General features: G+C 41.5%; 1 protein-coding gene across 2 annotated transcripts in view; it reads left to right on the forward strand.

The window, feature by feature from the left end:
* The first annotated feature begins 282 nt into the window (after positions 1-282).
* CLIP2 (CAP-Gly domain containing linker protein 2) overlaps positions 283-22,286 on the forward strand; it is a 124,955-nt gene continuing 102,951 nt past the window's right edge. Inside the window, exon 1 of one of the 2 annotated variants that reach the window (XM_075194989.1) lies at positions 283-731. The gene's annotated coding sequence lies outside the window, so the exon portion shown is untranslated. The remainder of the gene's footprint in view (positions 732-22,286) is intronic. The other variant, XM_075194990.1, reaches the window with a different exon arrangement.

A 22,286-nucleotide genomic window follows, 5' to 3' on the forward strand; every position in this document is an offset into this window, starting at 1 on the left:
AAAAAAACAACCATAATATTTATATTTTGTCACCCCTGCCCATATTTTGCTAAATTGTACTATGTGGGAAGAATATTATAGGAGACCACATCACACATTAGGAGTTGGGAAAACAACGTTCCCTCTAGTTTGGAATGGAAATCTGAGCCTTATAGAAATCAGCCCTCCCTCCCGGCTTTCAAAAAAATTGTATGTCTAGGAAACAGAAGTCTCCATTCTTTGCTGCCTCATAAAAACAGCTGGATTTCCCCTCCTCCCTCTGACTGGCGATCTCCCCTCTGCTTCCTCTTTTGTTTCATACATTCAGTAAGGCAGGCTGACTGCATCTGAGACAAGCTGGGAGGGCATACACAGCACAGCCTCTACACTCACTATCAGGAGCAGGGATAGCTGGCTGCAAGGTCTAGGATTAAACACAGTTCACTTAGCTCTCAGCTATCTCTACAATACATTGGATGTTACAAATCACTGATACCAGCTGATGATTCCTACATGGGATCTGGATGTGCCCTTCACTCCAAGAAAGGACAAGGTGTGATTTGGGCTCTGCAGTCATAGAGAGCTTCTGCTGTCATTGCTGTGCCCACTCTGGCTACTGTTTCCTCCCCCACGTTCTGTCCTTTGCCTGCAGGGAGTGGCTGGTCTTATAGAGCAAGGGGCTGACTGCAGGGCTGGGCTGGGACTCCAAACATCTGATACCCAGGCTCCAGTGGATGCTGACATGTCAAGAGGTAAGGGCATGATCTACGGGCACTGCTCGGGTAGTGGGGTTGACGAGAGTGTTTCTGGGAGTTTCCCTCAGCCCACAGTAATCGAGATCTGCAACAAAGGAGGTAGAATGAAGCCGGCGTGGCATGGATGGCAGCTCCACGCTGCCTGTCAAATACATAGGTCTGGGTGCTAGTCGCTTGTGGGTATCATCAATCGGTTTAACTGGGATCCAGACATATATTAATATCTTCACTTACCGATGCGCCTCAGTTGTTAAGTATAATTACATTTACAATGTATATATCGAAGCATCAAAGTGCCATTGTTAATTCTTGCTTGCATTAAATGCATTGGTAATTGGATACATTATTTAAAAAAATACATCTGTAATTACTATAATATTAATACTAGTAGAAAGTGTATGGTAATTATGATGTGCATGAAACCAGTATTATTTTTATTCATGTTGTGACTCCATTTGTAAAGGACAATGGAACTATTAATGGTTCTTGTACACATTGATGGAAGTGTGAAAAAGATTTGTAAGTGCAGTGGACATTCTTTGTGTTATAAATTTGCTAATATTATAGCAAATTTTCTTGATAGTACATAGAAATAAATTACACATTTAGAGCTAGTATAGGCTAGTGCAACCGTCTTCATGTTATGATAGACCTATTGGTTTATTTTTTTCTTTTGAGATATTTAAACTATCAACTATATTTTTTATGCAACATCCAGTTTAACACTGGCAAAAGACATGTCTCTACACATTGGTTGGGAATCACTGTAATTTGTAGTGTACTGCAGTGTAGTCCAACTGTTGGGAATGTTTTTACACACTTGGTTAAATTTTAACAAATAGAAGCACAAACAATGCATAATAAAAGGAAACACTATAACTAATGTAAAATAAGTAGTTCTTCTGACCTTTGCTCAAAAGGTAATGTATGGACTGGTACTTTTTATTGTATTACTGAAACCTCCTTCCAAATGTTACACCTCAAATCCCTAACTTAACACATCCATCCTAATATTTTGATACATAAGTATATCTCAACATATTGATTATTCAGAACAACTGCTGTATTGTACTCCTTAGATTACTTCACTCTGGTCTTTGTACCACTGACAGCTTTTTTGAAAGGGCAGCCAAAGCTAAAACGCAAGCTACTTTATATGATCGGAGGACTAGCATAGTGTTAATATATATAAACGTGTCAGGAGCTTAGTCCTAATCATATTTTAAAAGTATTTCTTTATTAGTATATAAGGGAATGGTCAGGCTATGGGGCAGAGGGGCAGCATTTCCTTGGGTCTTTTATTGACATAGAAAGAGATACCTGAGTAGGCAAAGTCATCATTTACAGCTGTCAATCCCAGGGTCAGTAATAGATGCATGTGTCTGCTGGGCTGAAAGTTGCCTGCCCATCCTAAAGGAGGACTATTTTTCTATGGACACCAGACTTCCTGTTAGAATGACACTGCAGTAAGCCTTCCAGAAGCTTAAATGTCTGTTAACAGGGGGTAATATCTTGCATTCAGATACATAAAAAGTGGATATATAATGACAAGCAACTTAACACCTGTTATGGTCACCTTTACAAATACATTTGTGAATAGTTTAATATTAAAAAATGACTTTTCATATTCGATCAACCTGTAAATTAGGTTAAATGGACATTTAAAGCCAGTACTGAATAATTTTATTCTGATATTTATTGCACAAGTGTGACTTGTCCCCATTAAACATTGTAGGTATGATTTTTACAGTGTGTAAGTAGCACATTTGTAATTTATTCTCTACATATGATGGGTGTTCGTAACGCCATTTACCTATTCCCTTTTTCTGCCATTTCATATCACTAGAATTATGATTTGAAATACCTACAGTCATGAGGCCTTATCTTTCTAAGCATCTTACCCAGCCACGTGCATGGTGATAGAAAATACAGCCTTGGACATTATGTTTCATGAGGCCATATAACAAACATGGGTCATACAATGTCAGTGATAAACAGTCTTGTTTTTTTATTCTCCCCTTTTATTTCTTTGTCACCCCCATGTGGTGCCTTATCTCTCCATGGTTACAAACCCTACTGCATCCTATCCGAATAAAATAAATACATGGAAATGATTCAGCCTTAAATGAACCAATACTTAAATAAGTGTAATGTGTGAATGCACATTATTTTTATATGCATATTATTTTTATATGCAAAATAAAAAAGTGCAAAGTGAAAAAAATGCCACCACTGCAACTCTGCAGCCCTAGGCTCAGGCCTATTTGGCCTTTCCAAAAATAAGTTGCTAATTGTTCCCTGTCCCATGTGTCTGATCAACCTGTAGTCACCTAGCTGCCCATCATCATCATCATCATCATCACCATTTATATAGCGCCACTAATTCCGCAGCGCTGTACAAAGAACTCATTCACATCAGTCCTTGCCCCATTGGAGCTTACAGTCTAAATTCCCTAACATGCACACACAAACAGAGATAGAGACAAACTAGGGTAAATTTTGATAGGAATCAATTAGCCTACTAGTATGTTTTTTGAAGTGTGGGAGAAAGCCAGAGCATCCAGAGGAAACCCACGCAAACACAGGGAGAACATACGAATGCCTCAGAGATAAGGCCATGGTTGGAATTTGAACTCATGACCCCAGTGCTGTGAGGCAGAAGTGCTAACCACTAAGCCACCATGCCGCCCCCCTTCTCCTTACCCCATCGCCCACTTCCCCTTTTCTCACACCTTCACCCAGAATCCCAACTACCCACCCTTTCTGCTCCCTTGCATCCTCCCATACTTATAATTTGGTACCCCTCCCTTCTATTTTGTACACCTCCCTAATATTTTAATACCCCATTACAGCTCCCTGGCTCCACCCCATCCCCACTCCTTGGCTCTACTTCTCTTCCATAAACTCCTCTATCTTCCCTCCCCTACTCCTCTCTGTCCCACTCCTCTCCCTCATTACCAAGGGCGGGCTGGGCCGGGGGACAGGGGGGCATAGCCCCCCCGGTCTGCTCAGAATCACAGCTGTTAGGCCGCAATATCGCCGATTTTTACCGGCGGACGCATTTCATGACACTGGATGCGGCCGCGTCAGCGCACAGGTGGCCGCATCACATGACACGGCCGCATCCCGTGTCATGTGATGCGGCCGCCTGTGCGCCCCCCCGGGCTGACATCTGCCAGCACGCGCCTGCACATAACCCACCACCCATCCTCTCCAACGCACACATGATGATAAGCGATCTGGGTCTGGTGGTAAACTGTTATCAGGGTTATATAAGGATATATAGATAAAATACATTGAGGAAACGATAATAACTTACACATCCTTCATTGGGGTTTATTTGAGACTACCGGTTTCTAATGCAGAGGAGTTTTTTTCTACTCGTTTTCAGGGCCGGATTTACCGCTAGGCAACCTAGGCACCTGCCTAGGGTCTAACGGCCCCTCACATACACATAATACACACGCAGTGGCCCCTCACATACACATAATACACACGCAGTGGCCCCTCACATACACATAATACACACGCAGTGGCCCCTCACACACACACACATAATACACGCACGCAGTGGCCCCTCACATACACATAATACACACACAGTGGCCCCTCACACACACATAATACACGCACGCAGTGGCCCCTCACACACACACACACATAATACACGCACGCAGTGGCCCCTCACATACACATAATACACACACAGTGGCCCCTCACATACACATAATACACACACAGTGGCCCCTCACATACACATAATACACACGCAGTGGCCCCTCACATACACATAATACACACGCAGTGGCCCCTCACACACACATAATACACACACTTTTAATATACTACCCTACCCCTCCCCCAACTTACCTTTTTCCATCTAGGAGCTGTGAACTGGAGTCTTCATCCCCTTCACACATGGGACGGCACCTGTCATGTGGTGCACGTCCCATGTGACACAGAGCAGGGGACCAGCCACCACACTAGCCCCGTGTGGCCCCTCTCCCGACTCGGGAGAGGGGCCACACGGGGCTAGTGTGGTGGCTGGTCCCCTGCTCTGTGTCACATGGGACGTGCACCACATGACAGGTGCCGTCCCATGTGTGAAGGGGATGAAGACTCCAGTTCACAGCTCCTAGATGGAAAAAGGTAAGTTGGGGGAGGGGTAGGGTAGTATATTAAAAGTGTGTGTATTATGTGTGTGTGAGGGGCCACTGCGTGTGTATTATGTGTATGTGAGGGGCCACTGCGTGTGTATTATGTGTATGTGAGGGGCCACTGTGTGTGTATTATGTGTATGTGAGGGGCCACTGTGTGTGTATTATGTGTATGTGAGGGGCCACTGCGTGCGTGTATTATGTGTGTGTGTGTGTGAGGGGCCACTGCGTGCGTGTATTATGTGTGTGTGAGGGGCCACTGTGTGTGTATTATGTGTATGTGAGGGGCCACTGCGTGCGTGTATTATGTGTGTGTGTGTGAGGGGCCACTGCGTGTGTATTATGTGTATGTAAAGGGCCACTGCGTGTGTATTATGTGTATGTGAGGGGCCACTGCGTGTGTATTATGTGTATGTGAGGGGCCACTGTGTGTGTATTATGTGTATGTGAGAGGCCACTGCGTGCGTGTATTATGTGTGTGTGTGTGAGGGGCCACTGCGTGCGTGTATTATGTGTGTGTGAGGGGCCACTGCGTGCGTGTATTATGTGTGTGTGTGAGGGGCCACTGTGTGCATTATGTGTGTGTGAGGGGCCACTGTGTGTGTGAAGGGGGGGGGGGGCAAACCGATATCTTGCCTAGGGCCCCATGAGGTGTATATCCGACTCTGCTCATTTTGTAGTTTGATGTCATTTATCAGAGCTTTTTAAAAGATTGTACCATGTAGCTAGAAAACAGGCCTAACTGCACATCCCCAATAAATGGTGTAATTACTTCCTGATTTATTGTGTGCTTCACAAGTGCCAAATGCAATCACAGAAATTCAGCTTTTGTTTGGTGTAATGCTGTATTCTCTGCTTTTATCAATGTTTTGCCTGTAATTATACAAACTGCATATTTCTGAGCAGGATAAATAGACTTCTCATGCAGTATTTAGTATCACACAATCTTAGGTTGGGTACATACTATGGGTTTTTCATCTGATTATCGTGCCAATCACACAATAAACAACTGTTAGGTCAAATATCACATTAGTGTGTACGCTCCCACAATCGTGTGTTATCGCACCAAAGCACATCGTATCGTTTGATTTGGTAAACGGACCAAAAATCTCTAAACAATGAAATGATGGGCAAATTCTATGCACTCACGACTAGCAGTGTAGGCAGAGTCAATCTTTTTAGCCAATTGTTATGACAGATGAAGAGCACAGATCTGAAGGTAAATTGTGTAAAATCGTGTATTGTGTGTACATATGAATCCGTCGTTAGTAAAATCATTAACGATATCTCATCAGGAGAAATTTTCTGTAGTGTGTACCCAGCCAAAGCTAGAAGGTAGACAGTCTCTGGGGCATCATGTGGGGAGAATTATTGTGTGCTATGTGTTTTATGATCTTACCAATTTCCTGTTGAAGACTGAGGCTTAATGGCTGTCTTTATCATTATACATTAAGTGCTCTATTTTGGTCTGTGTAGACTTTAGTTGGAAGTTAGAAACATACAGAGATGTTTTATCAGAAACACATATATAAGTACTAACAACACATTTAAATGAAGAAACATTGACTTTTCAGACAGAACTAGATGATTTTCTTCTAATTACATGTACATTTTAGATATCACATTATCAATTATTTTCCATTTTAATTATATGCAAACACAGTACTGTTCATATCAAGAGGCATATACATTACTTGAGGGTTTCCTGTGTTTCAGCATTATATAAATGTTTAACCTATGGATTTGTTATAATGCAGCTTAATTATGTTCTTCTTATGCTGTATAGCAGGCCTTGTAGTTTCACAGCACCCGTAAAGCCACAGGTTGGCCAGGTCTGCTGAAAATTGTGAATTTTGCTTTTTACATACCTGCCAACTCTCACGGCATTTCCAGTCTCATGGCTTAGGACCATCTCTCACATTTTATATATATATATATATATATATATATATATATATATATATATATATATATATATGGAAACAAATAGACAAGAAGACATATATGTAATTATATATATATATAATTTTTCTCAATTATAATGTATTTTTCTGTATTTTTGTTGTAGCTGCTGTTTTGTATTATTTATGCATTATACATACCATAAAGACATATTTATTATTTTTGTGCAACTCAGTGTATGGTTTTATCTTGATTCTCTTTTATTTCACTGTTTGTCCTTTGCTTTCTAATATATATTTTTGAATTGATGCTGGCTGTGCTACTTTGTTAGGATTTGTGTTTGTCAGGATTTATTTATTGATAAGTTCCTGGCTTGAGCACCCTTTTGGCACCTAATATGTGTTTCTTGACCCAAGATACCTTTTTGTGTACTGATGTTACTTTACCCACACTTCAGTCTTTATAGTGGGTTATCTAAAGTAGAATAGATATCTTACACTTACTCCCTCTACTTCTAAGGGTAAAAGATATAGGGGGCCTATTTATCAATTTGTTGTTTCATTATAATCCCCCAAAAACAGCTGTAGCTGCATATTTAAAGATAGTTTTTATTTATTACTAGGGAATAGCAGCAGATATCAGAGATATCTGCTGCTGTTCCTGTGTCTTCGAACGCAAAAGCAATCCCCATAGGTTTCTATTAGGACTGCTATTTTGTGCAATTTAGCAAGTTCCAAAAATCAAAGATTTTTGTAACTTGTGTCCGATAGCTAACACTATCTGGAGATGGAGTTAGCCATTGAAGCCTATGGGAAGAGCATTGCGGTAGAGGGATCTTCGTATCCCTCACCGCATCTTACCTGCTCTCCTCTCCGATCACTATCGCAGAGGTGGTCACTTTGTGATAGTGACCATAGAGGACATAGAACATTGTTGTTCATAAACAAGAATTTTCATAAATAGTCACAATCTTTCATTCCTTATCATTACGATAAGGAATGAAAATGATCGTATTTAAAAGGCGGTGCTGGTTAAATATACCCCATATCCTTTTACCACAATTCTGTCCTCATCTTAAAGCACTCTCCCAAACACTCACTAAACTCATCCAAAGAACTGTGGTTGACAACCCCATACGTAACTACATCACCTGCATGTTTACAAGGCTTCAACAGAGCTGGTCCTCTTTTCTGCTTCATTCTGTTTGACTGTTATCCAACTTATCTACCATTAAATGGTCACTTAAGACTTCAGCGAAGCTTAAACTTATATTACCATTGTTTGAGCCTGCTTGCCTCCACTCAACCTATACCTTGTGTCACACTTGTTATTTTTTCCTTTTAGATTATAAACTCTAATGAGTGGGGCCTTTATAACCCTTTTGTGTCAGTTTCTTTTAGTATGTATTTCTGTGTACCCTGTAAAATTATATAGCACCATATAAAATTCTGAAGCTTTATAAATACTGAAAAATAACAATAATTCTAGTTAGCTTTGCTGCTTCCCGCAACCAGACACTATAAACATGTTCTTATTTTATATGTATAGCTGTACACATTTGCACTACACAACTATCTCTATGAGTTGGACTTTAAGACCCAGGGTTGGTGGAGCATGGTAAGTCCAGCAGGAAATCGCTACATGTGCCCCCTTATGATCTCAGTCCCTGTTCTAATTAGAGCTGGTGTTAGAACAAATGCGGGGTAAATGGGATTGGCGCCCTTTGGTGCTTCACTGCGCATAGAGAGGGAATCAGCGCTCTTCAGGCCTTCACATCACATATATAGGGGATCAGTACCCTTCAGGGCTTTATGACACATGTACAGGGCAGGAAGACATTTTTTTGTGGTCATGGGCATCCAAGTCTGCACACTATGCATAAAATCAGTTTGACCTCAATGCATCACAGTTAACACAGTTTTGTTATTAATGGGCAAAAAAAAAGTCAACTCTGGAGCTTACCATATTCTTGCATAATTCATGTTGTACTGATAATCCATATTGCTCCAAAGTTTTCCAAGGTACCTCTTGGAAATTTAATTTAGCTTTACAAACTTCCCATCATACACTTAACAGTTTGGCATAAGCTTGTGTCATCAGCACAAAGACTGAACACTCATTTCTGCCAGGTCTTGTGGTAGGATTTAATAAATGGTTCTCAGAATGAAATTGACACGGGTTTGTTAAATTATATGGCTGTATTATATTAACATTTTATTACTCATTGTTTTGTGTTTTTTTTTAAATATAAGCTATTCCAATTAGTTATTGTCAGCAGTGCTGAGATAATGAGTGTAGTGAAACACCTCACTGCTGTACTGTATCGGAACCATTCTGCACGTTTCCTCTAGTTAATGTCTCACTGCGTTTGGTTGATTCATCCTTTTGGAACTCAAAGATAAACCATTTATTACTGTAACTTTATAACTTATTAGTTTTAGTTTAGAGATCTGACCACCTCAACACAATTGTATGACATGAGTTATGATATAATGACTAATCGATAGCAAGGTAATAATTAAAAGCAATTTTCTGGCTTTTGTCTTTGCAAATATAGTGCTTTTGTTCTGTATTCTGAATACAAATACAACAGCCTCCTTGTGCACAAATAAAAGCTGATCATCCTGTCTATATTGATATTAGTGACCCTTTCACATTTATGCATGCATATGATTATTATGTAAATCCTGGACAGGAATGTGCTGACTGTAGTTCTACGCACCGGTGGAATGTTCAGTGCCTTCACCTGGATCAGTCTTGACTGGGCTACAGGCTACAGTTAAGCTGGGTACACACTGATGCAATTATCGAGTAGATCACACGAACGGCTGTTTGGTCATATATTTCAAGAGTGTGTACGCTCCCATGATCTTGTTTTATTTTGTCAAAACACATTGCATCTGTTGATTTGGTTTTATAAACTTGGTAATAATCACATTGGCACGATGTCAGTTAAGTGCTGGTGTGTGTACGCACTCACGTCCAGCAGTGTAGGCAGATATCTGTAGAGTGTACAGAGTCAGGATCTTTTCAGCAGATGGTTATTAGAGAGTAAGATCACAGATCTGAAGGTAAATTGTGTAGGTGTGTACACATGAATCTGCTGATTATTGGGACTTTCAGTGGTTGGTAAAATAGTTACAGAAATTGCATCTGAAGTAAAATGCAACAGTGTATACCAGGGGCAGGCTGGGCTGGGGGGCAGAGGGGCATCTTCCCCCTGCTCTGGTCCCATAGTGGGATACATTGGGCTGGGTCACTAGGCCACCTGCATTTTTTTAACTTTAAAATGTTCCTAAAAGGCTGCTGAGTCGAATCTTGCCAACCCCACCCCTCACTCGGGCTAAAATTTGCCATCCCTCCCGTGGTGTGTTCCCAGTTTAAGCTTATGTGGTCTTCAGTCGACAGGAATTGCAGTTCAGATATGTAAGGGGATAAGCCACAATTGTGTTTTTATTTTGGGTATTAATTGGGTAATGTGAAGTTCAGTAGGGATGGCAATGACTAAGGTGACAAGTAGAAAATAAGATTTCTGTGTAATGAATTGACATAATAGATGGCAGCAAATTCATGCAGGGGCTTTACCGAATCACATCATACAATCCATCCTGGATAGGAAATATAAAGCTAAATACCATTAGAACGGTTCATTAAACTGTAGGAGACAGAAAGCAGGAGATCTTAATTAAGTGTGTCAATCAACCAGTGCTCAAATACCATAATAATAAAAATGTTGTTGTTTTTTTTTTTTTTTACTTTACTCATTTTATTCTTCAAAATCAATTTGTATTATTCAAATTTGATTATATTCATCAAAAAATAAAAATCATAAACAATTCATGTGGGTTAAAAGCATGCAATAAAATCAAAGGACCATAGTGCGGTGTCAAAATGTTGTCTTGCATACCTTAATTTAAATTAAAAATAATTGTAAAAGTTTCTGTTTATACACACAGTGGCCACTTTATTAGTTACACATGTATACCTGGGGGTAAATGTATTAAGCTCCGGGTTCTTCAACACCCGCGAGTTCGGCGTCTTCGGCGTTTAAATTTAAAGCGGCGCTGCCTTGTAAAGGGGAGGTTACCCTTTACAAGGCAGCGCCGCTTTAAATTTAAACGCCGAAGACGCCGAACTCGCAGGTGTTGAAGAACCCGGAGCTTAATACATTTACCCCCTGGTTGTTAATGCAGATATCTAATCAGCCAATCATGTGGCATAAACTCAATTTATAAAAGCATGTAGACATGGTCAAGACGTTCAGTTGTTGTTTAGCCAAAACACCAGAATGAGGAATACATTTGATCTAAGTGACTTTGACTGTGGAATGATTGTGTGTGTCAGATGGGGTCATTTGAGTATCACAGAAACTGCTGGTCTCATGGGATTTTCATGCATAGTAGTGTCTAGAATTTACAGAGAATGGTGTGCAAAAGAAAAAAAAATCCAGTTCTGTGGGTGAATATGCCTTGTTAATGAGAGAGATCAGTGGAGAATGGTCAAACTAGTCAAACTAGATCAAGCTTACAGATAGGCGACTGTAATTCAAATAAGCATGCTTTACAACAGTGGTGCAAAAGAGCATCTCTGTATGTAGAACACGTCAAACTTTAAATTGGATGGGCAATAGAAGCAGAGGACCACACCGGGTTCCACTCCTGTCAGCTAAGAACAGGTAACTGAGGCTACAGTGGGCACAGGCTTACCAAACCTAGACAGTTGAAGACTGGAAAAACGTAGTCATGTCTGATAAATATCAATTTTTGCTGAAACATGCAGATGGTAGGGTCAGAATTTGGTGTAAAACAACATGTATCCATAGCTTGAACCTGCCTTGTTCTGGTGCAGACTAGTGGTGTGGGGAGTGATCTCTTAGTACACATTAGGCCTCTTATTTTCAATTGAGCATTGTTTAAATGCCACAGCCTACCTGAGTATTGTTGCTGACCATGTGCATCCTTAAATGGTCACAATCTACCCATCTTCTAATGGCTACTTCCAGCAGGATAACGCACCATGTCACAAAGCACATGTCATGTCAAGCTGGTTCCATGGACATGACAATGAGTTCACAGTTCTCCAATGTTCTCCACTGTCACAAGATCACAATACAATATAGGACCTTTGGGATGTGGTAGAACAGGAGATTTGCAGCATTAATGTGCAGCATCTGAGTAATGATATCATGTCAACATGGACCAAAATCTCTAAGGAATGTTTCCAGTATCTTGTTGAATCCCAGACACAAATAATTCAAGCTGTACACAGGACTAGAAAGGTTTACCCAATAAAGTGGCCACTGAGTGTGTATAATGCACTTTTGATTTTTCACTATATACAATTGACACTTTTTAAATATTGATGAATTTTTGAATGCACAATTTACAATTATTACACTGTTTCCGGGTAGAGCCAGTGGTTGAAATGGCCATTTAAAAGTGGCGATATGAAAAATGTAATGGGAATGTAAGTGAATGGAATAGTTAGTTTTGCAATGAAAGCAGTAGGAAAAGTGGCGGTATGGCATTATACCGTATATACCCCAACTTCGACCACTGGGTAGAGCATCAGGATTTTTCCTCCTTCAACCAACAACGCATCAAATTTCCTGAAACCTGAATAGTGATTTGAAAGATCTTCCCTAAACCTGATATTATATATAGGAAGTCATCACAATTTAATCAACCTTCTCCCTACTTCCAGTGAGCTTTTAATGCCATTCATAGATCCTCTTAATAGTTTCTGTAAATATAAATTGAGTGAAGATAAGTTGTACAAATTCATAAGGCATGACATGTTATAGTATTGGCTGGAGCCATACCCTATGCCCACCTGGATGTACCATTCACAAAATGTTCAACAGCAAAGCATTGCTGTAAATTGCACTATATTACACCAGTGTGCACTAAAGTATAGTCCATCTCTGTACTAAAGTCTGCTCATCTGTATATACTGTCAACTACATCATGTTCTTAGCATTCTAATATCTTACTCTCCCTTGATGTCTGGGTTTTATATTTATCTAATTCTGTCAGAAAGAAACCTATGAGTCAACTTATATAAAATACTTTTTGCTTAGACAACCAAGTGTAAATTTATACTGATGCTATTACCCCATAACTGTTGGGCATTATTGAATGTTGCCTGTTGGTGGTCATCTATAACAGTTTGTCTCCTATGGGCCAGATACCGTGTTTCCCCGATAATAAGACACTGTCTTTTTTTTTTTTTTTTGTCAAAAACACACCATAGGGCTTATTTTCAGGGTAGGGCTTATTATAATTAACATTGACATTGCTCCTTTTATCCCCATCATGCCCCTTTAGTGCTGCTTTAACCCCATCATGCCCCCTCAGTGCTGCTTTAACCCCATCATGCCCCCTCAGTGCTGCTTTAACCCCATCATGCCCCCTCAGTGCTGCTTTTACCCCATCATGCCCCCTCAGTGCTCCTTTTATCCCCATCATGCCCCTTTAGTGCTGCTTTAACCCCATCATGCCCCCTCAGTGCTGCTTTAACCCCATCATGCCCCCTCAGTGCTGCTTTAACCCCATCATGCCCCCTCAGTGCTGCTTTTACCCCATCATGCCCCCTCAGTGCTCCTTTTATCCCCATCATGCCTCCTCAGTGCTCCTTTTATCCCCATCATGCCCCCCCCTCAGTGCTGCATACCTGTTTTTTTCTGTGTCCTGCCTCCTGCCTCACATCTCAGCTCTCCTCCGTGGCTCTCAACAATGGCGCTGGCACGTCAGGGGGAAGGAAGAGGAGCACGCTCACTGCTGCAGCCTGTGATTGGATGCCGGCGCAAAATCGCGGCATCCATGTCAGGAAAGGTGGGCGAATAGGGTACCAGTGTGTACCGTATCGGAGCGTCGGGAAAATGGCCCTCGTGATAGGGCTTAATTTCAGGGTAGGGCTTATTTTAGCTGTAGGAAGGGAATTTAGGGTAGGGTATACTTGCATTTGAGCGCTGAATATTAATCTATCAGTTGTTAAGTTGAATTGTGCCCTGTAGTTACATGCACCACAATTATATCTGCAGTATAGTGGAACCTTGTGACCTGTGACCTTTTATCAGTGTTTGAGCAGGAAGTAGACTTGACTCTTACGCTATAAATATGCTTTTGAATCTCTGTGTGTTGCTATAAGAGTGTCCCAATCTGTTTATGTGTCTCTGTGAGTGTGGGTGTGTGACTGTTTAAGCCTGTATAAATATAGCTGGTATTAAAGTTTGTAATGTGGGTTGTCTCTTTCACAGCTTGTGTCTTGGGTTTAGGGAGTTTTTGTCCCATGAGTGAATGTATGCTTCTAATAAAACTGTCTAATCATAGTCTGACAATGTGGATTATTAACAAGAGCAAATATTTTACTTAAAAGCACTGGACAGTATTTTGTAATTAATAAAAAGGAACAGGGACACCAGAATTTGGTGAACAATTATTAATAAATCTGTCAGAAAATAAAAATATTTTCACTTGCATGTTATTAATTAACAAATACTTATATAGTGCCTAGGCCTATATATTACGCTGCACTTTACAGAGAATATTTATTCATTCACATCAGTCACTGCTCCAATGGAGTTTACAGTTTTATTCCTTTACACATGGACACCAAGACAATAGGGTTAATTTAATCAGAAGCCCATTAACTTACTGGTATGTCTTTGGAGTGTGGGAGGAAACCAGAGCACCCAGAGGAAACCCACGCAAATGGGGAGAACATGTAAACTCCACACAGATAAGCCCATGGTCAGGAATCAAATTGCTTACCCCAATGCTGTGAGGCAGCAATTTTAACCACTGTGTAGTTTCTGTGGAGATTAAATTATTATACTCTTAGATAATGGTAGAATGGACAGAGATATGAAGAATGACGAATATCCGGGGGGGAAGTCACGTGACATGGGGTAGGGGGAGGACGTGGTGTCTCGTCACCATAGCTCCGCCCCCACTATATAATGCTGAAATTCATGGCATTGAATGGAGGGGTGGGGCTTAATGACACTATTAAGCCCCGCCCCCTCCATTCACTGCTGTGAATTTCAGCAAATGCGGGAGCTTTGCCTACTCTTTCGGGAGTCTGTGAGGACTCCCCAAAATTTGGGAGCCTCCCAGGAATTCCGGGAGAGTAGGCAAGTATAATTTAAGGTTGCCATCATGAATCCATCAGGCGATATATATCTGTTACAAATAGAAAAACTCCCCGTAGTCATTCACTATTACTAATAATAGAAGGATATTAAACAATGATGAGGATATTTTTTTCATTCTCTAACAACTGATACATTAATTACACCCAAACATAACACTTCCGGGCCCAGTAGTATTTTAAAAAAAATCTAAAATGAGACCCTCTGCATTTCACTTTTCTCTATTAGGCTTTGTTTGCCTGTCTAAACTAAAATGCCCAAGTTTTGGTGGGCACATGCTGTGAGATGGGCCCGGAGCTGCTCATATAGCTGATATATATATATATATATATATATATATAGCCGATGTCTACTATATTCTGGCAGATGGGGTCAAAAGCCCCAAGCCTAAAACCATAGCCATCAGGAACTAATTTAGCAGAGACTGGCTCATCAGCATGCTAACAGTACAGGAGTGCAGAACTTTTATTGGTTTGTGTATTGAAGTATAACTAAGTTATAAATATGATCTATTAAACAAGTAGGAAAGTTGCATGTTAATGGTTACAATTGAAGGACCAGCAAACATACTGTAAGACCCCTGCAAAATTATTGAAATAGTTACATTTTGGTGTACGCTATACAGAAATATATACTAGTTGCAAATTAAATATGTACAAACAGTAGAAGCCAATTGTTGTTGTTTGTGTTTATATTTTTACTTTTTGTGTCACACTATATTTACTGCGGTACCATGTTTTGCACCAGTATTTTGTCGTGCTGTATTCTCATTTTTAAATGTGACTTGTGAAGTTGATGAGTTGACCTAAAGCAGTTTGAAGGGAAAATATTTTTAGTAGTTATTATCAGTGCTTAATGCTTCAGTCAGTGTGAGAAAAAACATACCCGCACAGATACCATGACATCTGTCAGCTACTTCACATTCACAGTCAATGTGTAGTTGATAACTGTCTCTAACAGGGACAAAAAGATGTATGTGCATGTTAACAAGCTGGCACCCACCTCGGTTCTGTCGTCAGAAGGCACCAATTATACAATGGTTAAAGTCATAAGGAAGTTAACAAGGGTGCAGTCCAAGTACCTTTATTTTGGTAATAAAACTGTGGGGTAACATTCATTATCTTTGAATCAGGTAAAGTATACTTGAAATATAAAGTAGGATACTTGAAATATAAAGGTTCATTATTTTGAACCAAAATTGACTGCAAATTAACAGAATAGGGTATGGGCTGAGGAATATCTCATACTTGCCAACTCCCAAAATTCAAGCCGGTCTCACGGACTCCCGGGAGAGCTGGCAAGTCTCCCACATCCCGCAATTGCGGGGCTAAAATGACGCGATTCGTGGCGAATCGCGTCATTTTGGCCCCGCCCCCATGGCAAAACATCATATTTGTTGTGGGGACTGGGCCAAAATGACACGTTTGGCCCCCGCCCACTCTGCCCTCTAGACACACCCCTCTCCCGGATACAACTTGCCAAAAGTAGGCAAGTATGGAATATCTGTGAGAGATGTAGTTTATGTACTGACAGTTGTACTGACATGTACTGACTGTTTTTAGAGGTATGTTTTGTGCTTGTCAGAGTCTGTCTGTGCCTGTGTAGCTGGGTACACACCTATGCAATCTTACTTTAGATGCAATTTCTGTAACCATTTTACCAAGGGCTAAAAGTCCTGATGAGCATACAGATTCATGCATACACACCTACATGATTTACTGTCAGATCTGAGATCTGCATTTCTAATAACCATCTGCTGAAAAGATTGTGATTCCATACACACTCTACGGATATGCAGAGGAACTATTGGCAGTGTTGGACAGAAGGCCGTGAGTGTGTACACACTTCCAAATTTTCCCAACATCGTTCCATCGTTAATCGTGATTAAGAAAAATCTAATTAAACAATGCAATGTGCTTTGGTACGATAAAACATGTTCGTAGGAGTGCATACACTCTTGCAGTATCGGACCAAATGGCCACTTACTGTGTGATCTGCATGATAATTGTATAGGTGTGTACCCAGTTTATCTCCCTATTTGCTGTAACAGCTGCTGTGAGTAGGACTTGGCAGCAGGAAGATCAGGAAGGGAGCGCCACGGGTCAGCAAGTACCCATGTTTATTTTACATGGTTATACCATAGTTGCCTACTCTCCCGGAATGTCCCGGAGACTCCCAAATTTTTGGGAGTTCAATCAGACTCCCGGGAGAGCAGGTCAACCTCCTGCATCCTGTCTTCTTTCTTGGTAAAGTGGGTGGGGGCGGGGCTAAACACGTCATCCTGGTCCTGCCCTCTGCTGTAATATGCAAAAATTGATAAAGTTTAGCAGAAGGGTGGAGCAGAGGGGTGGGTCTTTAAGACACAAGTCGCATGGCCACAAGGGATCCCCTTCCCAGAGATCCCGCTGCCAAAGTTTGCAAGCATGGGTTATGCTTAGCTCCATATATAGATAGCATATTAGACTTGGCCCCAGATATGGTTCTACATATTAAATGTGGCAGCAGGTATGGCTCTGTATGTTAGATGTAGCACCAGATATGGCTTTGAATAATGTACGTGACACCAGATATGGCTCTGTAAATGAAACTTGGCATCAGATGTGACTCTGCATAGTAAATTTGGTACCATATCTAGGTATACATATTATTCTTGGTGCCAGGTATGACTCAAACGGGTAGGGTACCTAATTCCAACACTGAAAATGTTGGCAGGCTAAATGCCGGCACTTCCATTGTGCTGACAGGTTGACAATGTCGATAGTGTGATTGGCAACATGCACAATGTCGCCAACACCAATGCCGCGCAAGCTATACCCTGGGCCAGGCGGCATTGGTGTTTTAATGTAGCCACTGTGATTGGCGACGTGAATGTCACCAATAGCAGATTTTAAGTATGTTTTCCAAATTGATACTAAAGAGCCATACCTCCCACCAGTCCCTCAATTAGAGGTACTTTTTTTTAATCCAAATTCCTCTTATATACTTTTAAGAGTTTATTAGTTCACAAAAATGTCTTAGCTCCTAAATGTAGATATATATATATATTTATATATATTCCAGCATAGCCCCAAGGAATAGAGGAAATTAAAAAGTGTGAATGAAGATAACTGTTTTTCACGGTTCTAGAACCTTTTCTGCACAACTTTTTGTAACATACATTTTTTGTGGTAAACTTGTCATGCAGATCATGTCTCTTTGTCACAGCAGAAATGAATCCAGGCAGTTCAACTGTTTGAGAATTAGGGGATCTGTTCCACTAAATGAGGCTTGTACAAGACTAGTGCAGATCTGGAATGTCTCATTTGTATTCAATCTTGATGCTGTCTGCGCTGCAGCCACAGCTGCCAGTCAATGCCTCTGTAGAGATCGTACACTGGGTTTCGCAATCATCTAACAAATTCAATGGCAATAGAATTGTTATTGTTAGCCAATTGTTGAGGAATAGTAAGTAACACTATTTTATTCATTTGAATGAGCCACTTAGCTGTCCTAGTGATGTTTAAGTGATTCACTTGTGCCTACTTAGGCCGATATTATAAATATATGATATATATAACACAGTTTTTAATAAAATTATTCATCTGCTATGTTACTTTTTATATTTATTAATACTAAGCTCTTGTCTGTGGAGACATTTAAGGGCATATGCTGAGTTGGGTGTACGCTCGTTTGCTTAGCATAAAATACGCAAATTTGTTCTGTGTATGCCCCCAACAAAAGGCATACACCTATGTCTATATGCAGATTTGGTACTTGCGCCTTATTATACTGTAACCCCTGGGGATGCTGCAGTTGGACTTGAGCACCCAGGGGCTAATAATCACAATTGCATCAGTAAGAAAAGAGATGCATATAGCTATTTACCAGTCAAGGAGAAGGAACTACATCTCCCAGAAACCTGTTATGAAGAGGGGGCGGAGCCTAAGAAGACTGAGAAACCAGAGGGCGGAGAGAGAGAGGGAGAGAGGAGCATCCTGGGAGAGACTGAGCTGTGTGACCAGTTCAGATAGGTGACCCTAGGCAGAAGGGCACTGGATGAGTGATCTGAGCAGAGAGAGCAGTCTGCAGAGATATCAAAGCTCGGTGCAGTTCTGAACAGAACCTGCTGGAAGCCACAGTTTGAAGCTGTAGGAGGAGGTTTGCATGCATCTCTGAAGAAGGACATTTTACAAGTCAGCCATTTTGGAGATAATCAAGTTCAGACCTGTGACACACTGGTGCAGATAAGTTACTGGTTATTTTTATCTATCTGTTGTTGTTCAAGTGGGGTTTGGACTATATCTGGCCACAAGGGCTGAAGAGTTAGGGATAGATGGGTGGGCAGGTAAATATGCACCAAGTGTGTGTCTAATCAGCACTTGTGGAACTACAAGTCCCAGGATACAAATTAGAAAGGATTTTACAGTTGTTGCTAGAGGAGGGTCTGCATACTGTGACTGCTGTACCTCACTGCAAATGATTTAAAGACCTCCAAAATCTGCAAACTGGACACATGATGTTTCCATGCCATGCTGCATACATACAGAAGGGCCCCAACTTGCAGTGCACTGCTCTATTTGTGTGGTGTGTTTGAATACTGCTTCTGCATCTCCAACAACTGAGCAATCTGCTCACCTTGTTTCTCCACAATCTTCATTAACTCAGTGCTGGGAAGGTCAGCCTCGGGCTTTGACTGTACGACCTTGACTTTCTTGGTCACCCTCTCTCGGGATTTAACTATAGCTTCCTCTTGTTTAACATCTTGTATCAACTGAAGAAAAGTAGGTGATGGTTGTCCCAGTTGAGCATTTCTTATCTTCATCGCTACTGGGTCATGGGACAGAGCACCCCGTAACAACTGTTGCATACGCCTGTCGTCTACTTCTGCTAGGGGTATTCCTTTCTTTGACACAATAAGGTGGATCAGCTTGTCCAGCCGATAGATATAATTGGACAATGTCTCCCCTGACTCCTGATAGGTGTGGCGTAGCTGATAGAGCAGATCTGTTGCATCCTCTGCCATTCCATATTCCTGATCTAGAGTCGCTAAGTAGTGTCGTGCAGTGGCTTGGGGGTCACTTCTCCGTACAGCTTGGATTAGTTCTCCAGCGGGACCTCGCAGACTTTCAACGATCCGCTGTCTCTTATAGGGTTCGGAGCAATGCCATTCCTCCAGGTATTGGGAAGCCATCTCTTTCCATGCCTCGTAAGTTTCTTCCCCAGTAGGGACTGGTTTTATTCCTGAGAAGAGCCGGAGCCTTCTGTAGCCCCCCTCATGCTGTGACTTTCCTAACTGGTCTACCAGTTTCTGTACAGCAGTGAGGAACAGTTCGCTTTGATCCTCATCAGTTTTCCTAGTACTGGAGGGTGACTGAGAATTCTCTTCCCTGGCCTGAGGGAATACTTGTCGGTTAATATCTCCATCTGGAAGTTCAGCATTAAGAGGTGCTGCGACTAGCTGTTTTGGCTTTAACGGTATCACAATATGCCATTGTTGTTTTTGTGGCCCAGAAACGAGGGAGGGAAGAAAATCTTTATCCAATTCTGCTTGCGTCTCACAGAGGATCAGACTGGTCTTATGCTGATCTCTACCTTTCCATCCAAGGATTTTAGGATGTTCTACCCCATAAATCCTGTGGAGCACATGCAGGACTTCCTCATCTGTCACTCCCTGAGAGTCACCATAGATCCCTAAACATCGAGTTGGGGCCACAGTCTGTTGTTCACACCACAGAAACACTTCTTTTCTTATACTATCCATGACGTCTGTGCTGATGGGTTTCACTGAGTGTGTCTTCAGTATCTCAGCAGTGCCTCCACTGTAACACCCCCTTGTGTATTAAGCGTTGTGAGGGTATATATATATATTGAACCACGCAGATGCTTCTCACCTTGGTACTTGGTTTTCAGTGCCTCCACCCGAATCTCTGCTTTCTCTTCTGGGGGGTGTTCAAAAGATACACCAGGGGGAGATTCGGGAAACCCCCTGCCCAGTATTAACACTCTGTGACAAAATGTGTGCTGCAAAAGCCAGCCAGGCACATTTATTTAAATGGAAATCCTAAATGCAGCTTTGTAATTTTATAGAAAAATATACTTTGGTATAATTTGAAATAATAGTGCAAACAATACAATACAGTAATAAAACAAGTGTGGATGAAAGTGGCGCACCACTTCTTACTATGCACACCAAGTTAACACAAAAACACGCAATAAATCAATAACAGCATACAATATAATATAATATATAACAATATAACCATTAACTGTCACAGCTTTATACACATGAAAAAATATATCAGATATCTTACTTGCTCCTGATACTGTGAATATCTTGCAGGGTGAATTTATATATTTTCCCTTATAGCCCTACAATGTACTGCCAAACACACACAGCAGTATTCAAACACACCACACAAATAGAGCAGTGCACTGCAAGTTGGGGCCCTTCTGTATGTATGCAGCATGGCATGGAAACATCATGTGTCCAGTTTGCAGATTTTGGAGGTCTTTAAATCACTTGCAGTGAGGTACAGCAGTCACAGTATGCAGACCCTCCTCTAGCAACAACTGTAAAATCCTTTCTAATTTGTATCCTGGGACTTGTAGTTCCACAAGTGCTGATTAGACACACACTTGGTGCATATTTACCTGCCCACCCATCTATCCCTAACTCTTCAGCCCTTGTGGCCAGATATAGTCCAAACCCCACTTGAACAACAACAGATAGATAAAAATAACCAGTAACTTATCTGCACCAGTGTGTCACAGGTCTGAACTTGATTATCTCCAAAATGGCTGACTTGTAAAATGTCCTTCTTCAGAGATGCATGCAAACCTCCTCCTACAGCTTCAAACTGTGGCTTCCAGCAGGTTCTGTTCAGAACTGCACCGAGCTTTGATATCTCTGCAGACTGCTCTCTCTGCTCAGATCACTCATCCAGTGCCCTTCTGCCTAGGGTCACCTATCTGAACTGGTCACACAGCTCAGTCTCTCCCAGGATGCTCCTCTCTCCCTCTCTCTCTCCGCCCTCTGGTTTCTCAGTCTTCTTAGGCTCCGCCCCCTCTTCATAACAGGTTTCTGGGAGATGTAGTTCCTTCTCCTTGACTGGTAAATAGCTATATGCATCTCTTTTCTTACTGATGCAATTGTGATTATTAGCCCCTGGGTGCTCAAGTCCAACTGCAGCATCCCCAGGGGTTACAATACATTGAAGCAAGGACATGCAAATGGAACAAGCGTGCTGTGGGCCCTGGTGCAGAGTTACGGGGAGCAGGGAATAGGGGCGCACAGTTCGCTAGTTCCGTGTGCAGACGTCCCCATTATCTCCATGGGCCCTGGTGCACCACACCTGCTGCACC

This window comes from Mixophyes fleayi, chromosome 2, assembly GCF_038048845.1.
Source record: "Mixophyes fleayi isolate aMixFle1 chromosome 2, aMixFle1.hap1, whole genome shotgun sequence".
NCBI lineage: Eukaryota > Metazoa > Chordata > Amphibia > Anura > Limnodynastidae > Mixophyes > Mixophyes fleayi.